Genomic DNA, 17,309 nt, shown 5'->3' with positions numbered 1-17,309 from the left:
TAATTATATCAAGCCCATCGACCCGATAAAGCCCGCCATCTAAAGTGGGTTTCTCAAGACTCTTGTTCATATCGAACTGCATAATCAAACTCCCAAGATGTAGGTCTATCTTTCCTTCCAGAACATTGATTATGGCTCCTGCAGTTGATAAGAAAGGTCTACCGAGAATCAGAGGATCCTTTGGTTCTCTTTCTAATTCAAGCACTACAAAATCAGTCGGAATACAGTTTTCTCCAATCATGACTGATACATCAACTAAGACTCCTTCTGGTCGTCTGACTGATCGATCGGCAAGAATCAGAGAGATTTTTATGGGCTGGAAAGTATGATATCCTAAACGTTTTGCAACTGAGAGAGACATCATGTTAATGCTTGATCCCAAATCACATAGACAACGCTTAAAAGTCATATTCCTGATTGTGCAAGAGAGTACAAAACTTCCGGGATCTTCTTTCTTCTGGGGGACATTGTTTTGTAAGATGGAACTACATTCATGCGTTATCATCATAACGCCTTGTTCAAATGCTAGAGAATTTGTTAGAATGCCCTTCATGTATTTCCTAAGAGCAGATATCATTGCACAAGCTTCAATGAAAGGTAATCTCACATTTAACTGCTCGATTATCTCTTTCAGCATAGCCTTTTCTTTTTCCTTCTTTAGTCCTTTCAAAGCTCGTGGGTATGGTGGTTTGGGCTTGTAGACACGAGTAAGAGGAGGTGGTATGGGTTCTTCTTCAGCAATCTCTTGAGGAATGTCTTCCTTTTCCTTTTCTCCCTCTTTCATGACTACTGCATCTCCTTCTTTATTAGCCAAATCTCCTTCTTTGTCTCCTTCTTCGAAATCCTTTGGGTACTCTGGCTCCTTATAAGCTAAACCACTCCTAAGGGTAATTGCTTTTAAGTGATCAGAGGTCTCCAATTCGTTTATTCTTTCAGAAAAAGGTTCACCAAGGTCATTAACGGAGGAATCCATCTCCTTTGATTCATCACTAATCTGGAGAATAAAAAGTGTGGAGAGCTTGTTAATAGAATCCTCATGTATTTTTGATTGACTCTCCATCTACTTTTTGAGTCTATTAACCTCTTTTTCAAGCTCTTCAATCTTGGAGAAAGGATAATAAGGAGGAATTGTGGGATTGGATTGATCAGATTGGTTTTGCTCGAAGGAGGGTTGGAAAGTAGGTTGAAAACCAGGCTGACCGTGGGTGAAGTGCTCGGACCCGCGGTGAAACTCCTCTTGGCCGCGGCCAAAAGCTTCCCACCCGCGGTGGAGATCAGTTTTACCGCGGTTGAAAGGCTCCCACCCCTGGTGGGGTTGATTCTGCTCAGCTTCTTCAATCTGGTAAACATCAGTGGTTTGCATCATCTCCTAATTTTGGAAGTTCCTCTCCACGTCAAGGTTGTTCATCTTCTCGATGTAGGGCTTGCTATGATTGTTTCCCTCATCAGAGTTATGAATAGGACCAATCATACTAATAATCTTATGGATGCGTTCTCTAATCTGATCTAGATATTCTTTACTAACAGATGATTCTTTTTCCTCAACTTTAGGACATCTAGATTGGGTTAGAAGTTTCCTATTTCTGATACTCCCAGCTAGATTAGTGATATAGGCGTGAGCCTCATCTACAGTTCTAGTTAAAAAAACTCCATTGCTAGAGGTATCAAAAGAAAACTTCAGTATTTCATTAACTCCATGGTAGAAGATGGTCATCAGGCACTCCTCGGAGAAACCATGGTGTGGGCAATCTCTTTGGTAATCTCTAAATCTTTCCCAGGCGTCATTGAGGTCCTCTGTGTCCTCCTGCTGAAATTTTTGGATCTTTTCTTTTAAGAGATTGGAACGATCTCTGGTGTAGAAATGACTTAGGAAAGCCTCTCTACACTATTTGCACGTCTTTAAGAACGCAGGTGGCAAAGTTTTAAGCCATTTACTAGCTCTACCAGTTAGAGAAAATGGAAAAAGAACACACATATGGTAATCGGTATTTTTCATTATAGTTGAACACAGCTCTTCAAAATTTTCAATATGATTTATTGGGTGTTCAGTAGAAAAACCGTTATACTTTTTTATATAGCTAATGTATTGTACTTTAGCCTCAGAGTCGCCATCCTTAGGTAAGGGTGGTCGGATTACTCGCCTATCTGCGAAACGTTTGTGTGTATCACATTCTCCAATCAGCTGTTCTCCCTTCACTACAGGAAATACGAGTTTTAATAGCACACGAGTATAGCGTTTATTTGAATTGTGCTATCATTTTGTATCCGTTTTTTTTGTAATAGCGGTAAACATGCGTGACCGCTATAATATGTGTGATATTGAAATTCGCGGAATAGTTTTTTGTAAAATAATTTGTTTTCATAGCAGACTTGTAATTTAAACGCTGTAATATCTTATGGCAGAAAAAAAATTTTCGATTCCCTCCATACTCAGAAATTTTTTAGTGAGGAAATACTGATTTTTTCCCCTTTTCGATTTCCCCATCCACTTTCACTCTTTCTATCAAATAGCTTTTTGATCTGCTAGAAACCCAGAAATCGTTAACAATCAACGATTTGAAACCCATTGATTCTCCGATTTCAAACTCAGAAACTCTTAATCTCTTAATATCCTGCCAATTTCATTATCTGTTCTTATACTTTGCTTCATCACTCGAGACCCAGAAACCTTCTCCAATTATTGAAATCTCCGAGTTTGAAATCTGTAAACCTTCTCCGATTCCGATAGACTTCCGATTTCCAAAGCGTACCGTCGACGATTGCGTCTAACTCTTGCAGTCGAAGAATCACATTCTCATCTTGAAAAACCTGTTCGATTTGATGGTACTAACTTTGATATATCTGTGCATATTAGTCCGTTGGTTTTGAGTTGTTATATTATAATCTGAGTCCATATCTGATCTATTACGCAGGAAGGAATTGTTATTGTAAGGATTTCTTCAGGGGAAGGTAATTTTTAGGCTTGATGGTTTCAGTAATTCGCGAGTTATCTTATTGTTTGTTTTAGTTTAACTGATTGATCATTTTTCTTATCTTTTGCAGTTGGAGCCCATCAAACGAGGAAGAAAAAAAAACTTTAAAGGTATAGCAACGACTAAGATTTGATTCTCTCTTGAGTTGTTTAAATGTCTTTGTGAAGTTGATTAAGTGATTGTATGGTAAATTTGTGTGTATATTTTGTTGGAGCTGTGGATTCGTTGTGGTACCATGGATAAGGCTTGGGTATGGTTACCAAGGTATGAATTTGTTTCTGTTTAGTTTTGTATACTTAATTGCATTCTTCTTTTTGTATCTTTCCATTGAGTTTGTGAATATTACTCTTGGTAATTATCTTGCCTTATAGGGCTAGCCTTGAATACGAGCAAGGTGCTACTTGTTTTGTGTATGAATCAGAAAAGAAATTGGGAAATCTTTCTCATATTTTCTGTCCATGTATCGACTGCCGCAATTTTTGTCATCAACCACTAGGGACAGTGTTGGATCATTTAGTGATTAAGGGGATGGATCACAAGTATAAGAGGAATAAATGCTGGAGCAAGCATGGGGAAATAATGGCAGATAAGAGTAGTGAAGTAGCAACATCTGAGCATGAGGCATACAATTTGATTAGGACTGCTTTTTTAGCAAGAGAATACAGTGGAAGTTCTGAAGGTCAGCCGGGTGATCAGTTTGAAGATGATGGACATGGAGAAGAATCCGAGTTTAGGAAAAAGCTACAAGACGCTGAAACTCCTTGTACTCGTCTTGTCTCAAGTACACCAAGGTTTCTGCAATCATGGGGCTTTACAAAATCAAGGTGAAGAGTGGAATGTCAGAAAACTACTTCGATCAGCTCCTAATGCTAGTCCATGACATGCTGCCAGAGAGTAATGTTCTCCCAAAGTCGACGGATGAGATGAAGAAGTTCCTGAAGATGTTTGGTTTTGGTTATGAAATCATTCATGCCTGCAAGAATGATTGTGTTCTTTATCGGAATGAATATGAGGATATGGTTAGTTGTCCCAGATGTAAAGATTCGAGATGGGAAAGGGACAAACACACTGGTGAGGAGAAGAAAGGGATTCCTGCGAAGGTGCTACGGTATTTTCCTATCAAAGATAGATTCAAAAGGATGTTTAGATCGAAAAGGTTGGCTGAGGAGTTGACTTCGCATTTTTCAAATGCTAGTGAAGATGGTACAATGAGGCATCCTGTTGACTCATTAACTTGGGTTCAGGTGAATGAAAAGTGGCCAGAGTTTGCAGCTGAAGCTAGAAATCTCAGACTAGGACTCTCGACTGATGGGATGAATCCTTTCTCAATACAGAACACCAAGTACAGTACCTGGCCGGTGTTGTTAGTTAACTACAATATGGCTCCAACCAAGTGCATGAAAGCTGAGAATATCATGCTCACAATGCTTATTCCTGGTCCAACTGCACCAAGCAATAACATTGACGTCTATCTACAACCTTTGATAGATGATCTTAGAGATTTATGGAATGAAGGTATGGAAGTGTATGATGCATTTTCTAAAGAGACGTTTACTCTTAAAACTATATTGTTGTGGACAATTACTGACTACCCTGCATTGGGAATATTGGCTGGATGCAAGGTGAAAGGGAAACAAGCATGTAAAGAATGTGGAAAAGATACACCAAATCGGTGGCTAAAGTTCAGTAGAAAGTATGTGTATATGGGCAACAGGAAACGACTCAGACCTGGTCATCCTTTCAGAAAGAAAATTTTTTGAATTGACAATACTATTGAGAGTGGGACTGCAAATAGAATTCAAAGTGGAGGTCAGATATTTGAGACACTCAGAGATTTTAGAAATGATTTTGGCAAGCCGGTGGATAAGAAAAGCAAGAGGAAAAGAACAGATATAACAGAAGACGAAGTGCCTGCACATGAAGAGACTGACGAAAACTCTGATCTCTGGAGGTGGGAAAAGCGGTCTGTCTTCTTTGACTTACCATATTGGAAGGTAAAACTTCATTATAATTCTTTTGTTATGTATCTTATGCATTCAGTAATAAATAACTACTTATGTCACTGGCTGTAGGATATGCCGGTGCGTCACAACATTGATGTGGTGCATGTGGAGAAGAATGTGTGTGATGCTTTGCTGTCTTCGATGATGCATAACTGTAAATTGAAATATGGAGTGAATGCACGCAAAGATTTAGAAGATATGGGCATTAGAAAAAACCTACACACTGAGGTACGTGGGAAGAGAACATATTTGCCACCTGCTGCTTATTGGTTGTCTAAGGATGAAAAAAAAATATTTTGTAAGAGGTTGTTTAAATTCAGAGGTCCCGATGGTTATTGTGCCAATATTGCCAATTGTGTTACAGTGGATCCACCTGTAATAGGTAGTATGAAGTCTCATGATCATCATGTTCTAATAAAGAATCTGTTTCCTGTGGCATTGAGAGGCTTACTGCCAAACGGGCCAAGAGTTGCAGTTAATCGATTATGTAACTATTTCAATAGATTATTTCAGCGTGTGATAGACCCTGAGAAGTTGATAACCTTGGAGGCTGAGATTGTTGAAACTTTATGCTTGATGGAAAGATACTTTCCTCCTTCACTCTTCGATATTATGTTCCATCTGCCTTTACATTTAGCAAGGGAAGCAAGATTAGGTGGACCAGTACATTTTCGTTGGATGTACCCTTTTGAGAGGTAGTCGTCTGGTTGATTAGCTAAATTACAATGATATTTCGGTGGTAGTAATATTTTACTAGCGTTTTCTGTTTGAACTGCAGGTACATGAAAACATTGAAGGCATATGTTAAGAATTTCGCAAGACCAGAAGCATGCATGGCTGAGGGATATCTAGCTGGAGAATGTCTTGCCTTTTGCCTAGAATTTCTGCATAACTCTGTACCTACTGAAGAACCAGTCAACCCTAATGAAGATATTGTTTCAGATCATTTATCACTTAAAGGCCGACCTCTATATAAGGCTACAGAAATTACCCTTACAGACAAGGAACGTGACATAGCTCACAGATATGTTCTTATGAAGACAACAGTTATGGATCCCTTTATTGAGTAAGTTATCTTGATGCGACTATTATTTCAACATGCTAGTATATACTATACATAGTGTGTAATGTATATAACTTCTATATTACTAGGTTGCATTTGGAAGAACTCGAGTCTACAGATGCGAGATGTGCCACAAATGAAACTCTTAAATGGAAATATCACAATGAACGGTTTGCAAAGTGGATTAGGCAAAAGGTATGCAGTAGTTGTTTTACGTTCTTGTAAAGACAGTTTTGGTACTAATGTATTTGTTACATGTTCTTGTAAGGTACCAACTAACTCAAAACATCATTCCACAAGGCTCAGATGGCTTGCTTTTGGACCTAGAAATATTGCTCATTCGTATAAGGGATATGTTGTTAATGGGCATCGTTTCCATATAGAGGACGTAAAGCGGAAAACTCAAAACAGTGGAGTCACATATGAAGCATTCTCTATGTGTAGGTCTAGTGCTCGAGATTCAAGACACATGGCAGACATAGTTTCATTTTATGGTGTGATAAAGGAGATCATTTTGTTGGACTATCACATGTTCGAGGTTCATTATTTAAGTGTACTTGGGCAAACAAAGGAAATGGAGTTAAAGAGGAAGATGGCTTTACACTGGTGAACCTCCATATGAACCAGTCCTCATATCTTCAGGATCCATATATCCTCGCATCACAGGCTAAACAAGTCTTCTACTCAAGAGAGGATGATGATTCCCCTTGGTATGTAGTTATGAGGGCACCATCAAGAGAATATCACGAGTTAGAAACAGAAGAGGAATTCACATCTGCCCCTTCATCAGTTCAGGAATATGAAGATTTAGGGAACCAATCAGATGAAGATGAGAGCTTTTGTGTTTGAGCTGATTGTGAAGGAGTCTCGGTCACAGATTAGTTTTTCAAAGAATTATTTACAGTTTAAATTTTTGTTATGTTTCAGGTACGAAATGAAGCCAAAATCTCCAGTACGTAGAAGTAAGCGTCAAGCAGGCATAGAAGTCACCCCTGTTGTAGAAACAAAAAGGAAGAAGAACAAGAAGCAAATTCACAAGGACAAAGATTCGGTCATTGATCAGATACCTGAGAGTACTTTTGCAGATAGTGATCAGATACCTGAGAATACATCCATAGAAGCTGATAATGTTGAAATTCAAGAAGAAGCTGTTGAGTCGTCTCCTGGTCAAGAGAAGAACATTGCTGATGACATTGAAGATATAGAACACAACCAATATCCGGATCAAGAATTTGTGCCTCCTCCAACTGTGCCTCTCAATGTACCTCCTCCCAATGCACGTGTTTCCGAGTCTACTCAAGAGTCAGAGACACAGAGAAAGAATACAAGGGGACCAACAAAGATGCGGAAAGTATCCAAACATCATGACGACAAGGTGGAAGTTGAGTTTACAGGTGTCGGTGAACCTGTGGGACCTGGTTCAGTCACACTTTCCTCATTTCTTGGACCTCTGGTAAGGGAGAACGTACCAGTAATACTTGACGACTGGAGACATCTGGAGGAAGAGACAAAAGACACGCTGTGGGAGGAAATTCAGGTAAAAAAATCTTAACTACATTACGGAAACGTGTATTTGCTATTTACAATCTCATTATGTAAACAATCTCTTTGTAGGGGAGGTTCAATTTGACAGAAGAATGGCAAAAAGACTCCATTTTTAAGTAGATGGGTTGCTTGTGGAGGGTTTCGAAATCTAGACTGACTAATCAAGTTCGAGCAGCCAAATGTAAGGAGCAATTACAGAAGCTAAAACCGTGTAACATTCCATCTACGACAGCTTGGAACAACTGGGTTAAGAGTAGGACCAGTTCAGCATTCAAGGTACTGTATGTCAATTTATTCATTATATGATGATTATATATGACATTTCGTTCAGTAAAATCATCTGTTATTTGACTAGGTACAGAGTGACAAATACAGAGAACTAAGGAGGGCACAGATTCCTCACACCACAAGTCGTAAAGGAATGGTTCGCTTAGCTCATGAGATGGTATGTTTATACTGTTACAGTAATTAGTAACATAGAAAAAAAATAACACTAAATGATTTTTGTTTTAGAGGAAAAAAAGTTCAGACCCTAGTAAAGTGAGTAGAAGTAAGGTGTGGATAGCAGGGCACACACATGCTGATGGAACAGCTGTAAGAGAAGAATTTGCGGAAACAATTGTAAGAACTTGACTTCAATGCATATACATGGCTGTTAGTATACTTGATAACTGTATTCTAAATAATTGTCTTTATAAATATGCTAGGAAAAAATAAAATCAATTGATAGTGAAATGGAGTCCACAACCAACACTAATATCAGAGATGATGCTGTCAGTCGTGTATTGGGAAAAGACAAACCAGGAAGACTGAGAGGGATGGGCAGAGGGTTTACTTACACTAAGCTGGCATTCCTACAAGCTAGAGATTCACATGTACAAAAACTAGAAGCAACACAAGCGGAGTTGCTTAACAAGATTGAGGACCTTCGCCTTGTTGTTCAGGACTTAGCTGGGAAGAAGGTAAATGATCATTCTTGTTTAAATTGTTGTAAAATTTGTTGTTTTACTGCGCTGTTACTGATTCATTTGCTATAAAATTTGTTGTCCATATGGAACTTGTTAGAGAGATAGTGATGAGGTCTCTAAGTCCGAAGGAAGCAATGTTAGCAGAATAGGTGTTAGGTGTCAGCTACTGGACTGGTGTAGTAATGATGATGTTGTCGTCACTGAAGGAGAGTTTTGTTCATCTGACCATATGTATAAGATTGGTCGGCTTCCACTAGGACCAAACGCTGCTGCTGTTTTGGTGAAGTCTGTAACACAACCAGGTGCATACATCTGGAGGCCCACCGCAACCATTTCATCACTTCGGGACATTATAGGAATCAAGATTGCATGGTTAGCTGATAAGGTGATATTAGATAATGACATCAACTCACCTGGAACCAAGCCTGCTGGATCCTCGGTAACTATTCCTTCCTAGTATTATAACTGAAAACATTTCTTATTCAGTAATGCTTAATATGTTGTTTTTTGCTAAACTACTTAGGCTGAAAGGTCTTCTGATGGAAGGGTTTACATTTTTGATTGGAATGAGGAAGATGAGATAATTGGTGAGGGCATATTGTGTTCTACTGACCCAAAAGACTTGGTTAACAATATACCTCTGGGACCAAATGCTGTAATTGTGAAAGTTGACGTAGTTAGTAAAGGCAGTGCTTTTCTGTGGAGACCAAGTGCTGAAATGTCAGTCTTAGGTGATGCACGTAATGAGGACATCGCATGGCCAATTCATAAGATACAGTTAGTCGTCGAACCTGAGACAATACCTTCGGTACCTTTCTTCTCCACATAAGTTTGTGTTCTAAATAATGATTGATGTGGTTATGTTTTTTTAATATGTGTTTTGGAATTCTGAATTGTAGAGTACAAGTAACAGTGCCAATAGTAGCAAAGGAGGGAAACAAAAATGTTTGTTGTTAGACTGCGATGGATCTGGTGAAACTGTTGCACAAGGTCGAGTGTCTTCAACTGATCCAGCAGAGAAAGTTCATTTCGTTCCTCTAGGCCCAAATGCAAGCAAAGTATGGGTAGAATTGTCAAAGGTTGATAATGCAAGAGTGTGGAGACCAAATTCCGAAGTTGAATTCATCACCGATGCAGTGGGAACAACCGTAGCTTGGCCTAACGACAAAATAAAAATGCTGTGACATGTTTGAATTTTATGCTATAAATTTAATCTAATCTGCTTGTACTTTGGATTTATAAGCTTTAAATGGTAAAAACACATATCTTCAAATATTGTACTATGGTTTGATTAAATTTGAATGAATTTAAATTTTTAATGACTGAAAACATATCCAGAATAATTTAATTAAAGTTAACATTAGAATAAGCTTTAAATTTATTACTTAAATATAAAATACATATTCAAAATTTTTGAAAATAAGACTTATATATATTCATAAAGAAAAATTTAGTTTTTTAGTTCACATTTAGGGTTTAGAGTTAATATTTCAGGTTATACTATGAATCATTATAATTTGTATCTATAATGTTATTTAAATAAAGTTAGAATACTTTTCATAAAATATATCATTTTATTGTATGTACTAAATAATTTAAAATTACTATTGTATTTTACATTTCAAAGAGTTAGTCTTTAGGGGTAAAGGTTTAGAGTTTAAGGGTTTAGGATTAATGATTAGTTTTTTATTATGAAGCATTACAATTTCTCACTCGAACTTTATAACTATAAAGTTACAATGCTTTTCATACAATATATCAATATATGTAGTAATAAATTTAAAATATTATTGTATTTCACATTTTAGAAGATTTAGCCTTTAAGGTTAAGGGATTAGAGGTTTAGGGCTTAGGTTTAGGGTTGATTAGAAATTAAATATATGTTGAATTCGATTTATAATTTTCTTTTGTCATGAAATTTAAAAATAAAGTTCTCCATTATTGGAATTACTAAATCTATAATATTTACATAATTGTAAATTTTTTAAAAAAATTAAATACCTTATTTATAATTTGGAAATGTAAAATTCTTATTTTGAACAAAAATGACCAATAGTTAAAGAGTACTAGGATCCATTATGTGGCACCAGCTCGACCGTACGATCAATACTCTAACGCTGGGATAATAACCGTTGGATCAATAATCTTTATTTATAATCAATCTCAACCGTACGATGATATAATATTACTCTCTTTCTCCACCGTAGGATCGATGATATTAAACCCGAACCCCTAAATACAATGTCTTCTTCTTCGTCGCCGTATATTCATCTCACTCGAAAATCTGTATCTTAGAGTTAATCGGGTATGTTATTCTTTACATCTCTCTGATTCCATCTTCTCTCAATGTTATAGATGCCGATACATTTGTGACCGATTCGTATAGTTATATTGTTTAATTGCCGTTTCTTCTTCTTACCTCGTCCATATGGTTTTGTATAAACCCTATGATTGCTATAGTTTAGGGCTTTCTTCACCGTTTCTCCTTATTCTCTCAGTCGTTTGGTTTCTCTCAGTCGTTTGGTTTAAATAAATTGCGGGTCAAACCCTAAATTTGTTTCGTATTTTGACATCAACTTTTTGTATCTTTGATATCTTCGATATATTACAACTTCATTTTAAGTAAGTATACACATCTGCGTTTTGTATCTTTAATTGGCAGTTGTATATGATATTGTTGTCTTTTATTGTGTAAAGTTGAAGCATTTCCATTGTGTTTGGTCGTTTCTTGTCTGCTTAATAAAGTTGTTTTTTGTAGCGAAATTTAGTTGACTTATTTGTTCTGCTAGTAGTTACTAGTGTTAATTCCTGTGTTGCTTACAATCTGATTCAGAAATGGAAGTAAGGAAAGTAATATTCTGCAGACTCCCGGCAAAAGGAATCATACCACAGATCCGCCAACATCCACGACAAGATGCAGATGATGAAAGAGGAAGTGATGTCGAGGAAATCACAAGAGAACAGTTCCGGAGAGCTTTAGGAACCAGCTTAGTCCGCCTTGAGGAACTCGAAGAAGATCATATAGGAAGAACGTAAATCCGCTATGCTAAGACACCCCAAACAAGAAGAAGGACAGTCCTCCCGAGGTATGTGATAACTAAGAGTTTTCAAGCTCTTAGAAGGGTTATCAATCCCCTTGTCAAAGTAGTATAAGGGGTGTCAAACCAAGCTTGTAAACGAGACACTAGCCTATGTCATTTGTTCACTTAAGTCAAGACAAGAAGGTAAAAGTTTGGTGACGATGATAATCAGGCAAATAAGCAATAAAAGTAAATAAAAAGTAGAGATTTAAACTAAGCAAGATGCAAACAACAAACAGGTGATTCAGATGATGGTAATGAATGATAAAAGCAGAAGCTTTAGACAGGATATTTGACTCGGGTGCTTCCAAGTTAGACTAAGGGGCTAATGAATCATTTTATCAAGCGATTTCATTTGACTTTGAACTCAAGGCACGTTAATCTTCTCATGAAAGTATTAAACGTCTAAACTGATCCTCTTTCATACCAAAATCCCTTTTGAGAAGCACGAATCAGTCAGCAATAAGAATTGGTTCAAAAACGTCATTTAAGGGAACAAACTATCACTCTCGCGATGAAAGACTCTTAAACCCTTAACCGAGTGGTTCAGACAGTTCTACAAACACTTCTGATGCGAGATATGTCTCAGATCTGAACCTCAAGTGATGTGCTTGGATCCAGCTTAGAGATCTCGTCGGTTAAGGAATGAAACATGCAAGACTAGACACCTAAACCCATTAATCCACCTTGAAAGCACCCTAATCTACCTATCTAAAGCCGCTTAAACGACTACTCACTGATCATAACGAGCTCACTAAGTCTTTTGCAAGACGTGTAGCTAGTCATGATAAGGAGTTTGATGTTGGATGATAAAAGAAATAAAGAAAGAACAAGATTCTAATGCAAAAACGAGATATCGGATTAGATTAATCAAGTTTCACGAAAGAGGCAAGTTCTTAGAGCTAAAAATAGATAAGAGATAAGATCACTAGGTTTTTAGTCTCAAAATGTATTTATAGCAAAGGGAAAGTGTCGCGGGTCAGCCCGAAACAAACCGGGTACTGAACCGCCCTCTTGGGTTGATGGGTGAGTGCCACGGTGTGTCAGAAATTGAAGTCGAGGTCTTCATGCCGAGGCGTGCACGTGAGTCAGGATCCAGATGAAGATCTCGTGAAGAACACGTCAAGAACATGCATGAACCCTAGTCTTTGATCTATCCTCACGTGTATGTTCTTGAGCCATTCTGTTCTTGATTCTGGGTTCGTGACAAGGGATCTCGGGATAAAATGTCGAGGGGTCATGATGTCGAGGTGCTTGGGAGAACACAGTCCGGCATGCACGCCGAGGTCATTACACCAAGGTGTACTTTCAACACTTAGTCGTTTCCAGCTTCAGTCCTTACGTATGCATGCCTCGATCTAACCATGCCAAGGCTTTGGCACGAGGTCTAGTCCAGAATACTTCCAAGATATGAGCCTCGACTTGAGTGACGCCAAGGTAAAGATACCGAGGCTTGTGAAAATACTTAGCGCGTATCGCAACTCTTTTAGGCTTGTATCGACCATGTCACCTTCCGGAAGCAGTAACTTTCAGCACACGACTCCAATTGCTCTGGGACCAGTTCCACAGTCAAGATGACTCAATAAGCTCGAACTTTGGTGAAGAAACCATCGGAGCTTGGGGAGTGGAAGGCTTCCTGGATTTCACATCTTTGCGCCGCATTGAAATTACCGGAAAATAGACTTTTAGACCGATGTGAACTTCGGAGACCCTATCTTCCAAACCTTTGCTCCGAATTGAGATATTCCAAATGCTCTGAGAAGATCTTCCATGGATTTAGAACTTTGATGAAGACCGGGTAAGCTGGTTCGGACAGGAAAGGCTCCGTCCGCCATGATCTTTGAAGTTCGCCGTTCAGTTCTCGGGTACGCGCAAGGCTGGTGAACGCTCCGGAAGCCATATCTTTCTCTCCACTGGTCCGAATTGGATTATTCCAACTGTTCTGGAATCTTTGCTTGATTATCTCCAACTTTGGTGAAGACCCCGCCAACTGATTCGGACCGGAAGGTTCCCGGGTTTGGTGATTTCTGAATTGCGCGGGCAAGGGCAACTTTTGGTCGTAAAAATCTTCCCGCGGTAAGGAAAATGGCCGAGGGCTGTGTACCGCGGTAAGCTTTTTGGTCGTAAAAATCCTTGCCTTGGTCAAAAAATTGTCTCGTGGTATTTTTGCACTCGATACTCGATTCTGGCCGATCGGTAAGGTTTTTGGCCGGTAATGAGCATCCGGTAAACATTTTGGTCGAGGTTTCCGACCAGCCGGTACGAGATTTGGCCGAGAAATTCCTCCAAGCGGTTTTCACCATTTTTGACCCTTTCCTTCACCGTTTTCTTTCCTGTTCCTCTTCTTAGGCTCCAATTGGTCTCCAAGGCTCTTGATAAGGACTTCAAAACATGCAAAACTCTTTGGGACCTAATGCAAGTCTTAAGTCCTATTTTGACGCCTAAAGACTCAATTTACATGAGAAAACACATGATGAGGACTCTATAATGCAATCTAAATGATGTAAAATATAGACATATCAGTATGGCTCGTCGAGACAGCTATAAGGAGAAGAAGCAGAAAAAAAAGTGATTTCAAATTTGTTGGTCTTTTGTAACCTTTAAATTTTGTAATTTCATTTTAATAAATTAATTAGGTTTCTCTTTTTAAATTAAATTTATTTATATTTTGATATTTACAGAAAAATATCATTCGAAATAACCAAAAAATGGTAAAAACAAAAAAATATTTTCGATTTCACCACATTTGAAATTAAAAAAAAATTCAATTCGACGACATGTGCTTAACGCTATTATATAGGTAATGGTAATACAAAAAAGCGCTATTATTTACATAACTGATAATACAAAAAAAAACGTTATCATATATGTAATTTATAATACTAAAAACCGCTATCGTTAAATAGCATAACAAATAACCAAAACACTATTATATACGAAGATAGCAGAACATTATGCTATTGTCTTCAATATGTCAAACATAAAATATGACAATAGCTGTCGACGGGCCATGCCTCGGGAGGACTGTCTTTCTTTATAGTAAATATAGAATAATAAAATTTAAATATTCATCTCAAAAAAAAAATGTAACACAAATAACACGTTATAATATAATAAAATATGACAGCATAATAACCCTGTGAAATATGTATTAATAACACTTGAACAACGTTATTAATAATACTTTTATTGCAAACAAAAAAACCGCTATCACATTGACCGATTTAATAGCAACACCAAAATCCGCTATCTAAAGTGCTGAACCTATTATCGCGGGCGATGACAGAGCACTTAACTAAACGCTATGCTATAGTTAGATAGCGGTTTTCACCCGCTACTAAAACCTGTTTTTCCTGTAGTGCTTCTAAGCATACTCTGGTTCTCCAATCAATTCATTGTCATTCGATTGGGTCATTAGGCTCATCATCTGATGGATCACCATTTAGAAAAGGGTCCTCTTCAGCGAGAGGATCAAGGATGTGTTCCTGACCCCTCATCGAAAAAAGTACCTGAAAAACAAAGAAAAACAAAAATTAGAAAAAGTTCTACCGAATTAAGCAGAGATTCACAACAAAAGGAGTCAAAATCCCCGGCAACGGCGCCAAAAACTTGATGCTAAGAGAATAAAGGGTTACTTCTAGCTTCACGTTTTAAATTTATAACCCTAAATATCTGCAAGTGCACAGATGTATGCTGTAGTACTTAGGGGTCGAACCACAGGGATTTTGAGCTTTCAGTACGAATCAATCAAGACTTAAGACTAGTAGAACAAGCAAATGGGGGTTTAGGTTTTGGTGTTACTAAATTTAGGAGCAAATCGAAATAAAGAGGTTGTAAAACAATGGGAACAAATTGCTGGGTCTAAAGGGTTTTCGCAGGGGTTCATGAACTGATCAAAAGACAAACAAATTGATAAAGGTAATCAACTAGTGAGGATCTTGAACTTGAATAGACACATGTAAGATTAGCCAACTCTCGTCACCCTAGTCATCTAATCACTCAACACAGCAATTAACTCTCGCTCTCATGCTGCGAATAAGATCATGCATTCAAAACAGAATTCATCCACGCTCGCATTTCTCTGTAGGTAGCTTTCGTCTCCTACAGCGAATTTGCTCGATCACTTTTAGGTCTGGTAATTCGATACAGCACTCTCGTGGCTCCAATTACTGAGATCAATTTCTAAGCGGTTAGCAACAGAAACAGCATAGGGAACAAGAATGAACGAAAGACTCCTAGAAGATTATGAACCCTAAATCGAATAAAGCATAAGATCAAGACATGAAATTCCCTTTGTAAAATCCCTTAAAAACCCAACTGGGAAATCACTCAGACATAGCTGAGTTTAACATCACAAGAGTATTTAGAATTGCAGAGAATTGAAATAGACAAAGGTTAGAAATTAAAAACAGATTGAAGCAGGAGATCCGATGGTGCCCCTCTCGGTGGCTCCTCTTCTGGGCGTGACGCTCTTCTACGGTTCCTGGTGAGAAAATTTGGCACACCCTTCTAAACGACTTAAAAGGGGTTTATATAGTGTCTTGAGTCCTCGGGAGCGCCTAGGGCTTGCAGGAATAATGACGGGAGTGACTTGGGCTTTAATATGGGCTTCTACGGCTCGGGATTGAGCTCCCCGCGGTCAAAAATTTTGCACCCCTGGCGGATGACGTTTTGGCCGCGGGTGAGTTTCTGACTGTGATGATTTTCTTTCAGTGTATCGACCATATCTGGAGATCTAATCGTTGGATTGCTTTGATTACACTTGTATTGGAAAGCTGGTTGTCTCCTCTATCGTGTGTCAAAATGTATGGATGATCGAACAGTGGGAAGACCTCCGTTTGCTACCAAACTTCCGACGGTCTGAATTTATCCAAAGTTATGCTTTTTACTCCCAAGTGCATTCCTTTTGTCAAAATAACCTGAAAACTCTTTTGAGATTCTAAAACATGGAAATCACTTAAAATTTTAAATTTGAGTGAAAACACCTGCATAAGCTATTAAAAGTGATTCATAAAAGTGGTCAAAATCAGGTGTTATCAGCGTCCACGTCGATCATGTCGTTTTCCTCCTCATCACCACGCCGTCCTGAGTTCCGACGAAATGGGGGCGGCTCCGTCATGTTGACTCGGGTTGCTGTTGGAGTTTGTTCGTCGAGGGGACAAAACATTGGTGGATCCATAGGATTTTTTGTGCCGCTACCAGATGCTCCTGCAGGCGTCGAGAAGTCGAAGCGTCTCTTGACTCCATGTGTCAGATCGGAGATCCTGGCTCTACAAGTCGGATGCTGTCTTTCAGCCGTTATTGCGTCGAGTCTCTCTGCGATTGCCTCGTTTCTCTTGTCCTGTTCCTCAATCTTCTTCATCAGGGTGGACAGCATGCTCCTTATCTCATCATGTGTTTCAGTGGTTGTCATCGCGTTCGCTGGGGGACCATCCTTCTCCGTGTTGTTGTCGTTGCTGTTGTCGTCTCCGGGTGCGTCGGTTGTCATGTTCTTCGGATCTCAAGTTCTTGATGATATTGTGTAAGAAAATTTCGAGTCCACACAGACGGCGCCAAATTAGTTGAGCCAAAACTCGCACAACCAAGAATTTGTTAAGGAAAACTTAAGGGATCTGAAATCTCTAAGGTTTATCGCAAGAACAGTAAGATCAAAAAGAGGTTTTTTGCTGGAAAAGTGT

General features: G+C 38.5%; 1 non-coding gene across 1 annotated transcript; it reads left to right on the top strand.

Moving 5' to 3' along the window:
- Positions 1–1,730: 1,730 nt before the first annotated feature.
- LOC112082419 lies at positions 1,731–1,840 on the top strand. The gene has a single exon (XR_002897090.1). It is a non-coding gene; the product is annotated as a small nucleolar RNA R71 (small nucleolar RNA).
- The last annotated feature ends 15,469 nt before the right edge of the window (positions 1,841–17,309 follow it).

This window comes from Eutrema salsugineum, unplaced genomic scaffold (genome assembly GCF_000478725.1).
Source record: "Eutrema salsugineum unplaced genomic scaffold, Eutsalg1_0 scaffold_8, whole genome shotgun sequence".
NCBI lineage: Eukaryota > Viridiplantae > Streptophyta > Magnoliopsida > Brassicales > Brassicaceae > Eutrema > Eutrema salsugineum.
This window is presented reverse-complemented; position numbering and strand designations above follow the sequence as displayed.